The sequence below is a fragment of the Nycticebus coucang genome, chromosome 13 (genome assembly GCF_027406575.1).
Source record: "Nycticebus coucang isolate mNycCou1 chromosome 13, mNycCou1.pri, whole genome shotgun sequence".
NCBI classification, from domain to species: domain Eukaryota; kingdom Metazoa; phylum Chordata; class Mammalia; order Primates; family Lorisidae; genus Nycticebus; species Nycticebus coucang.
This window is the reverse complement of record NC_069792.1, coordinates 63423014-63432696: the sequence shown is the minus strand read 5'-3', so window position 1 is coordinate 63432696 and position 9683 is coordinate 63423014. Positions and strand designations below refer to the sequence as shown.

Here is a 9683-nt window from a genome sequence, read left to right as displayed (position 1 = left end):
GAACTTGTGAGCCACAGCACCTGATCTCTATCAACTGCTGAAATTATACCAGTTTATGACTAGGCTGGATTATTAGTTTAAACATTTGTGTGGTAATAGTAACAGCTAAAACAGTAACAATGGCTAATCTATGTTGGTGAAGTGAATGTAGTTAATATTTTTCTAGGCTTTGATACAGTTTGTATGTTGATAAAATGTTAAGTTACAATTAGTTTTAAACCTTAACTTGAAAGGTCTTCAGTTTGGTGGTTCATGATTGTGACTTAGTGTACCTTATCCAAAGTCCTTGTTGAAGATGTAGGGGTTCTACCTTCCCAGAGGATGGATTTAGATCGGGCCTAGGGCTCAGGATATCTGCATGTAACTAATCACAGGCAATTTGTACTTTTGAGAAAATGGTCTGTTCTTGTGTTCCATTCTCTACGAACTACTGCCAGCCAGGGTTAGCTCACATGCAGTATTGTACTAGAAACGGCTCTTGTTGCCTACAGGATTACATAAATCAAAAAAGTAAAAAATCCAACTAAAACCCTACCTTGTGACAAAGATAGCTCTCCCTGCTGATAAGTCTTCTGAAGGAAGCCTTCATACCTAGAATGCTTTTCACTTTGGCTTCCTCCTTTGAAATTCAAGGTATACAAACTGCTGTTCTACCCTGTAGCCTAATTCTGCATCCAGTGGGCATTTGGATGATTTTACATTTTTCCTGACCATAGATCAGGGGCTGACAATGAGGCAAGTTTCTTCTGGGTCTGTGAAAGATTTTCTTTTTTTTTTCTTTAGAGACAGTCTCACTTTTATCACCCCTGGTAAAGTGCTATGACATCACAGCTCACAGCAACCTCCAACTCCTGGGTTTAGGCAATTCTCTTGCCTCAGCCTCCCCAGTAGCTGGGACTACAGGCGCTTGCCATAACATCCAGCTATTTTTTTGTTGTTGCAGTTTGGCCAGGACTGGGTTTGAATCCACCACCATCTGTATATGGGGCCGGTGCCCTGCTCACTAAGCCATAGGCACTGCCCAGTGAAAGATTTTCTTCAAGAAGGCAGAACAGTATATACAGGGTGGCCGTAAAATTGCACATGAACTTTATGGCCACACTGTATAATTTTCTAAGTTTTAGTACAAAATAGTTAATTTTGAGGGAAAAACAGACTTTAGTTTGAGATACCTTAGAAGCTGAATCTGTAAGTTCCTGCTGTAGTTCCAAAACTGAGTGTTGCAGATAGTTTACAGACTCTGGGTTGGGATTAAGGATTTCTAGTGGGATAAGAAGTTGAATCATGCTCATCTGTTCTTGAAATGTCTTTTTGTCCTTAGGCTATGTAACAAATTCGAACCTTGTTGAGAAGGGACAATACATCTGGAAAGTAGATCTTTGGCAGGAATTGTTTTAGGAAAAATTAACATAGGCAGTCTTCATTATTTATGGATTTTGTCTGCAAATTTGCCTACTTGAACTTATTTGCAGCTCCAAAGTCAGTGTACATGCTGCCTTCATGGACATGTATAAACAAAGCAGCAAAAAGTTTGAGTCACCTGACCCGTGCATGTTCTCAGATGAGCTGGATGACGTTCTGCTTTTGACCTGTCATGCTGTAAACACATGTTCCTTTCATGTGTTTAGTCCTTTCTGGGGCTTTTTTTTTTTTTTTCTTTAAATTTTGCTGTTAAAAATGACCTCCAAGGTCTGTAGTCCCAGCTACTCGGGAGGCTGAGGCAGGAGAATCGCCTAGGCCCAGGAGTTGGAGGTTGCTGTGAGCTGTGTGACGCCACGGCACTCTACCGAGGGCCATAAAGTGAGACTCTGTCTCTACAAAAAAAAAAAAAAAAAAAAAAATCTGGAAAAAAATGACCTCCAAGGGCGGCGCCTGTGGCTCAGTCGGTAGGGCGCCGGTCCCATATGCCGAGGGTGGCGGGTTCAAACCCAGCCCCGGCCAAACTGCAACCAAAAAAAAAAAAAAAATAGCTGGGCGTTGTGGCGGGCGCCTGTAGTCCCAGCTACTCGGGAGGCTGAGGCAAGAGAATCGCTTAAGCCCAGAGAGTTGGAGGTTGCTGTGAGCTGTGTGAGGCCATGGCACTCTACCGAGGGCCATAAAGTGAGACTTTGTCTCTACAAAAAAAAAAAAAAAAAAAATGACCTCCAAGTGTAGCACAAAAATGCTGTTACTCCTAAGCACAAGAAGGATGTGATGTGCCTTATGGAAAAATATAGGTGCGGCTCAGATCCTGTGGCTCAAGCAGCTAAGGTGCCAGCCACATACACCTGTGCTGGCGGGTTCGAACGCAGCCTGGGGCCTGTCAAACAACAATGACGGCTGCACCCAAAAGAAAGCCGGGTGTTGTGGCAGGCGTCTGTAGTCCCAGCTACTTGGGAGGCTGAGGCAAGAGAATCACTTGGGCCCAGGAGTTGGAGGTTGCTGTGAGCTATGATGCCACAGTACTCTACGCAGGGTGACAGCTTGAAGCTCTGTCTCAGAAAAAAAGAAAAAATACAGGTGTTAGTAGGTAACCCTTTTTCAGGCACAGGTTACTAAGTTACAGTCCTGTTGGCTGTATATTCAATACTAAATGTTCAACAAGGTGTCTTAACAGAAACACATAAAACAAGGTTATAAATAAATTGATCAAAGCGTGACAGGCTCACAGGTACCTAACTATTTCCTCTCAGGGCAACAATTTAGTACAGTTGACTGGTTTCTTTTTTTTTTTTTTTTTTTTGTAGAGACAGAGTCTCACTTTATCGCCCTCGGTAGAGCGCCGTGGCATCACACAGCTCACAGCAACCTCCAACTCCTGGGCTGAAGCGATTCTCTTGCCTCAGCCTCCCGAGTAGCTGGGACTACAGGTGCCTGCCACAACGCCAGCTATTTTTTTTTTTTGGTTTGCAGTTCAGCCGGGGCCAGGTTTGAACCTGCCACCCTCGGTATATGGGGCCCGGTGCCTTACTGACTGAGCCACAGGTGCCGCCCAGTTGACTGGTTTCTTTATCTGAAATGTTTGGGGCCAGAAGTATTTCAGAAATTTTTGGATTTTGGAATATTTGCATATATATATAATGATCTTGGAGATGAAACCCAAGTCTAAACAAAATTCATTTGCTTCATACATACTTTATTGCCTGAAGGTAATTTGATAAAACATTTTACATAAAATCTCAAGTGCTATGTAGATAGATGACAGAATTATAGGTGAACTTAAGATTTTAGCTAGTTATTCTAGTCGACAATGACAAATTTGGGAAAGATTGTATTATCTACAGAAGCAAGAAAACATGCAACTTACTTGCTGACATCTTCACTGACAATATGGCCAGAAAACAACATGGGTTATTAATTAGCTCTAACATTTTTTTCTGTAGAGAAAAAGCTCTTCACATTAGAAATAAGGAATATTTGTATTTTTCAGAAAGGTCCCACAAAATACATAATCATTGAGGTATATATGAATAGCTGGATTTATGAATGGTGATGGGGTTTTGTTTCTCTAACCCTCTCAAGTAAAAAACATGGTACATGAGATGTTTTTTATTATGCTTATTTCAAATTGCTAACGTGCCAGCTTGACATTAAAAAAAATTTTTTTTTTTACCATTGATTGCACCCCGCTCCAGGTGGGGTGGCTGCTGTGAACCCCAGGTGGGTCCAAAAATTTTTATAAGCCCCTGAACATATTTCCCAAGTTATTAAATTGATAGAAGACATTGTGACCATTTTCTTAAGCGCAAAGTTGTAATGTAAAATGAATCTAGTGCCAGACTATATTCTAAACACAGGTCTTTATTATTTTTAACTTAAATTTGTTAAACACATCTAATTTTTTATAAGTAAATCATTCATAGATATTGGTGACTGTTCTTCACAATACCAATTGTGATACACATAGCTTGGGTGATGGCTGGGGACAGTGGCTCATGCCTGTAATCCTAGCACTCTGCAAGGCCAAGATGGGTGGATTGCTTCAGCTCAGGAGTTGAAGACCAGCCTGAGCATCAGCGAGACCTGGTCTGTACTAAAAACTAGCTGGGCATTGTGGCAGGCACCTGTAGTTACTTGGGAGGCTGAGGCAAGAGGATAGCTTGAGCCCAAGAGTTTGAAGTTGCTGTGAGCTATGACTCTATAACGCTTATGGAGGAACACAAAGTGAGACTGTCAAAAAAACAACAAAAAGAAACTTGAGTGGTACTGCATTATGACAAGAAAATTGTAAAATAGTTGCCTGAGGAACCAAGCTTATGTGCACTATAAAAAGAGTAGTTAGGGGCACCTGTATAGACCAGTGATTTTTAAACTGGGGCCATGTGAGTCTTAAAAAAAATCACAGAATTATTTTTTTTGAACAATGAAAGAAATGCCTATTTTTTTTTTTTTTTTTTGTAGAGACAGAGTCTCACTGTACTGCCCTAGGGTAGAGTGCTCACGCGGTGCACAGCAACCTCTAACTCTTGGGCTTACGTGATTCTCTTGCCTCAGCCTCCCGAGCAGCTGGGACTACAGGCGCCCGCCACAACGCCCGGCTATTTTTTTGTTGCAGTTTGGCCAGGGCTGGGTTTGAACCCACCACCCTTGGCATATGGGGCCGGCGCCCTACTCACTGAGCCACAGGCGCCGCCCAGAAATGCTTCTTTTTGAATCAATCATAACTGCTGATATTGAGCATATGTTAATTATCAAGTGAACTCTTTATATGCACTATTTAATTCTTATAACTTCTCTCTGAGATTGGTTTAGTAAGGAAATAAGCTTTAAGAAGCAACTTGCCCTAAGTCACATGGTAAGTGATGAGGAGGGAAGGCTTTGAGTCCAGGCCTACAGACGCTAGAGTCCATGGTCTTAGGCTCCACATAAATGGTGTTAAACTACAAAAAAATAAAGGTCCATAAAGATCTCAGGTATGTGGACTACATTCAGCCTGAGGGGTGGAGGGAGAACACAAGGGGCAAGTTTGCATGTTTATCAGAGCATGCAATAGTAAGTCAAAACATAAGATGCTTTCCTGTAGTCACATTGGAAGGCAGCCAGAAGGAAAGAGAAAGTCATTGTTTAGGAAAAAAAAAAATCTTTAACCATGCTGGGTTTAAAATTCTAAATCAGGTGCTTCCTCTGAGCATCTTGGATTTCCTGGGAATATCAAATATTCCTTTAGTGATCCTGTGATCATTTTTCTGAGCTTGTTCATATTCCTGTTCTAGTTTATCTTGGAATTCATCGACTTAACCAAAACATCTTAATTATCATAAGAGTTTTTTTATAAGACTTGCAAGACAGGGGTGGTGGCTGTGGCTCAGTGGGTAGGACGCTGGCCCCGGCCAAACTGCAACAAAAAAATAGCCGGGCGTTGTGGCGGGCACCTGTAGTCCCAGCTATTTGGGAGGCTGAGGCAAGAGAATCACCTAAGCCCAGGAGTTGGAGGTTGCTGTGAGCTGTGATGTCACAGCACTCTACCGAGGGCAATAAAGTGTCTCTAAAAAAAAAAAAAAAGACTTGCAGGATTAATGTTCTGACCTTGTATTGTATTTCTGTGCCACTTAGGAAGATGTCAACCATTCCTCAACAATTACTAAAAAAAAAGAAAAGGTGTATTGTATAAAACACCAATTACAGGCCAGGAGAATTAGATCACGCCTGTAATCCTAGCACTCTGGGAGACTGAAACGGGCTGGTGCCTCCATCTCAGGAGCAAAAAACTCTAAAAACGGCCTGGCTTGGCGTCCAGTGCCTGTAGTCCCAGCTACTCAGAAGGCTAAGGTAAGAAAATCACGTAAGCCCAAGAGTTTGAGGTTGCTGTGAGCTATGATGTGACAGCACTCTACTGCAGGTAAGGAGGTGAGACTCTGTCTCAAGAAAAAAAAAAAAATTACTTCTGCTAAAGAACAGATTTCCAACAAATGGGGAATGTTTTCTTCAAATGGATAACACAGACTGCTTGTTAAGTAGCAAAGCCCAGTCTAGAACTCTTGGCTCTCCTCAGACTCTTGGGCTCAAGCGATGGTTCTGCCTCTGCCTCCCAAGTAGCTGGGACTACAGGCGCCCACCACAACACCTGGCTATTTTTAGAGAGGGCATCTCCATCTTGCTCAGACTGCTCTCAAACTCCTGAGCTCAGTCAGGCAGTTCTCAAACTCCTGAGCTCAGGTAATCCACCCACCTGGGCCTCCCTGAGTGATGCGATGACAGGCATGACCCACTGCTCCTGGCCTAATGGCTAATAATTTTTAAAAGAGTTTTTTAAATTGTCCCTTAAACTTAGCTTTTTGTCTGATCTCGGATGGAAACGACTGATCCTGTGTTTTGTGTGCCATGTGTGTGTAAACAGAATGGTGTCCCAGCTCCTCCCTTGAAGACACAAAGAATAGATTTATTTACCAAAGGTGATTGCAGCTAGAGCTGCCGGCTGCTATAAACAAGCTGCCCTTGGAGCATTTCCTTATCATCACAGCTTCCATAAGTGGCAGTTTGGGGACATCACCCCTTGTCTTGCCTTAGAGTTTTAAAAAATGTCTCCCTGTTTTTACTGCACTGAGGTTTTATTTTTGCATAAAATTTTATTTAATTCTTTTATTGAGGTCTCATTTGTATACAGCTGAGTATAAAAATCTAAAGAGGACAGCTTTATCATTTTCAACCAGGGTTTATACTGATGTAAAATACAGAGGTTTCCAGCATCTCTAGAGGGCTCCCTTGTGCCCTCACTCAGTTGATGTTTGTTCCCTTTCCCAAAGGTAGACACTCCTACCACAGTACATTTGTGTTAGATGTTGTGGACTTCATATAAATGAATTCATACATACGACTGTGTCCTTGTCTGCTTTTGTTCAACATTATGTCCGTGAAATTTACATACATAGTTTAGTTACCTGTATAGTTAGTGCTTTTGCTGTGTGGTATTCTGTGTATGAATATGCCATAGTTCATCTGCCCCTCTGATGATGGAAATTTGGGGTTTTACTTTCTGGCTGTTAGGGAAAAAGCAAGCATGAGGCTAGGCCTCTGAATCACAGACAGCAAGCAGGAGATTACGTGCTGCAGTGATGATTGCTCTAAGGCCGCCAGCAAACTGCAGCTTGATTTATTGCATTGAAACAAGGCCAGAAACTTCACAGACGATGTAACATTGATAATTGCAGGACAATCAATGTTTTCATATTGATTCCCAAACAAAGGGAAAATGTCTTCAGAAGCTCTGCAAAATCAGAGCAAGTCTTAAAATGTGGACTATTACTTGAAATTAAATGAAATACCTTGAAATGTATACTGTTATTAATACATTGTGACTTTAAAACAAACCCACATACAAATTCCTTTCTCTTTATACACCTTTTCTCAAGTTTTAGAGAAGGGCTTTTTTGTTATTTGAAGGAGAAAGGCTACAACTATAATGACAAGTACAGTGAGGATGATTCAGGGATTTGCACTGACATCCACCCTTGATGTCAGTATCCTTGACGCGGGCGACTTCCACACAATGGGAAAAGCAGATAATGGGAGCCAGACCCATCTCTGTAAGAGCGCTTAAGGGCATGATCATGGCTAAAATTCTCTCTCAACAACTATACTTGTTGAATGAATGGTTCAAACATCAAATACTATTTCTCCCTCCTTAGGTTATGAATTTCTGAAATTAGAAACTGATTACTCGAGGGATAGCACACTTTTTGTTTTCATTGAAATAATTTCAAACTTGCGGAAAATTACAAAAATAGTATTGAGAATTTTCACATACCCTTTACCCAAATTCACCAATGTTTATCATTTTGCCACATACACTTTTTCATTTTCTTCATATATTTTTGAACCATTTTAGAACAGGTTGCATATATCATTTCCCTTTACCGCTTGATATTTACCTGTGTATTTCCTAAGAACAAAGATATTCTCTCATACACAGTTGTAGTAGTTGGATTCAGGAATCGATGCAAAACTTAGCCTCATATCTCAATTTGTCAATTTCTCTGATAATGTCAATTATGGATTTTTTTTCCTTCAGTCCAGGATCGTGTTTTGCATTTTGTTGTTTTCTCTTTTGCTTTCTTTAATCTTAAGCTTTGTTGGATGTTTCCTTAAGATTAGATTTCAGGTGATACACTCCCTATCCAAATAATGTTGTGTCCTTCCCAGGGCGTCACATCCAGAGTTCACCTGTCCTTCACTGGTGATCATTTTGGTTTGGTTTCTCTTCTGTACAGTTACCATTTTACCTTCTATAACTTATTAGCAATCTGTGGAGAGAAACTTTGAGATAATACAAATATTCTGCTTCTCATCAAACTACCCCCTCCCCCATTTAGCTTTCATTCATTATTCTTTTTTTTTTTTTTTCCCCTCGGCGCCGGGACCAATGATCACCAGCTGCCCAGATACCAAAAAATTATGCTTCCGAAATTTCTTGATGTCAGTTCCTCATGAAGAGCAGTTGAGTTGCCCCACGTGTGCCACTCACAACAGAAGCCCTTTTTTTTTTTTTCCATTCATTATTCTTGTTTGGACCAGCCTTTACTAGGATGGTTGAAAGTGGTGATTTTTCCAATTTCACAACTTTCCTTACACATGTACAGTTGGTACAAGGGAGTACCTCCCCATGCTCATTGAGCGATTGATTGACTGATTATCAGTATGAACTCACAAATTCCTGTTTTATTTATTTATTTATTTATTTTTTGTAGAGCCAGAGTCTCACTTTATGGCCCTTGGTAGAGTGCCATGGCATCACACAGCTCACAGCAACCTCCAACTCCTGGGCTTAAGTGATTCTCTTGCCTCAGCCTCCCGAGTAGCTGGGACCACAGGCGCCCGCCACAACGCCCAGCTATTTTTTTGTTGCAGTTCGGCCGGGGTGGGGTTTGAACCCACCACCCTCGGTATATGGGGCCAGCGCCCTTCCGACTGAGCCACAGGTGCCACCCAACAAATTCCTGTTTTATACCCAGGTTTACAATCCATCCCTTAGTTGGATGCTTGCTTTTCTCAGACTTGGCCATTGTACATTTAACCATCCTCCATCCTGCTTTTGTTTTTCCTCTCACCCAGGCTGGAGTGGAGTCACGAGATCATAGCTTGCTGCAGCCTTAAACTTCTGGCCTCAAGTGATCTTTCTGCCTTGGCCTCCCCAAATCCTGGAATTAGAGGTGAGAGCTACTGTGTCCCCCACCCCCACATCATGTTTTTGAACATTTTCTCACTCCTTGGTTTATCTTGTACCTTCCTTACCTCAGCCTTTGAGACTAGATGTTTCTCTAAGGATAAAAACCAAGATCCAGGTCAGCACCTATAACTCAGCAACTAGGGGGCCAGCCACATACACCATTGCTGGCGGGTTCAAATCCAGCCCGGGCCTGCCAAACAACGATGACTACAACCAAAAAAAAAAAAAAAAACAAGATCAAGGCATTAGATGTGCTCATTGTAAATGATTGAACACTGCCCCAAGCCTTTTCAGGGTTAGGAGATGTGAGAGTTATAAGAGTTCATATTGACAACTCAAACCCCAATCCAAGCTCCAAAGTGTTCTCTTTCTTCCCTCTGCCATGTTGTGTCTCTCCGCTGCCATAGCAGAATCTCATCTGCTTGAACTTCCTAACACACACAATAGTTTCATAGTTGCTGCACTCAGACCCTGAAAAGCCAAACTACTACAAAAAGTTCAAAATGTGTTTGCACATTGACCAAATATATTCAAAATTTAT

General features: G+C 41.6%; 1 non-coding gene across 1 annotated transcript; it reads right to left on the bottom strand.

Annotated features, from left to right (window-relative positions):
• Positions 1 to 8322: 8322 nt before the first annotated feature.
• LOC128564194 (U11 spliceosomal RNA) lies at positions 8323 to 8456 on the bottom strand. Its single transcript, XR_008374061.1, has one exon. It is a non-coding gene; the product is annotated as a U11 spliceosomal RNA (small nuclear RNA).
• Positions 8457 to 9683: the final 1227 nt, after the last annotated feature.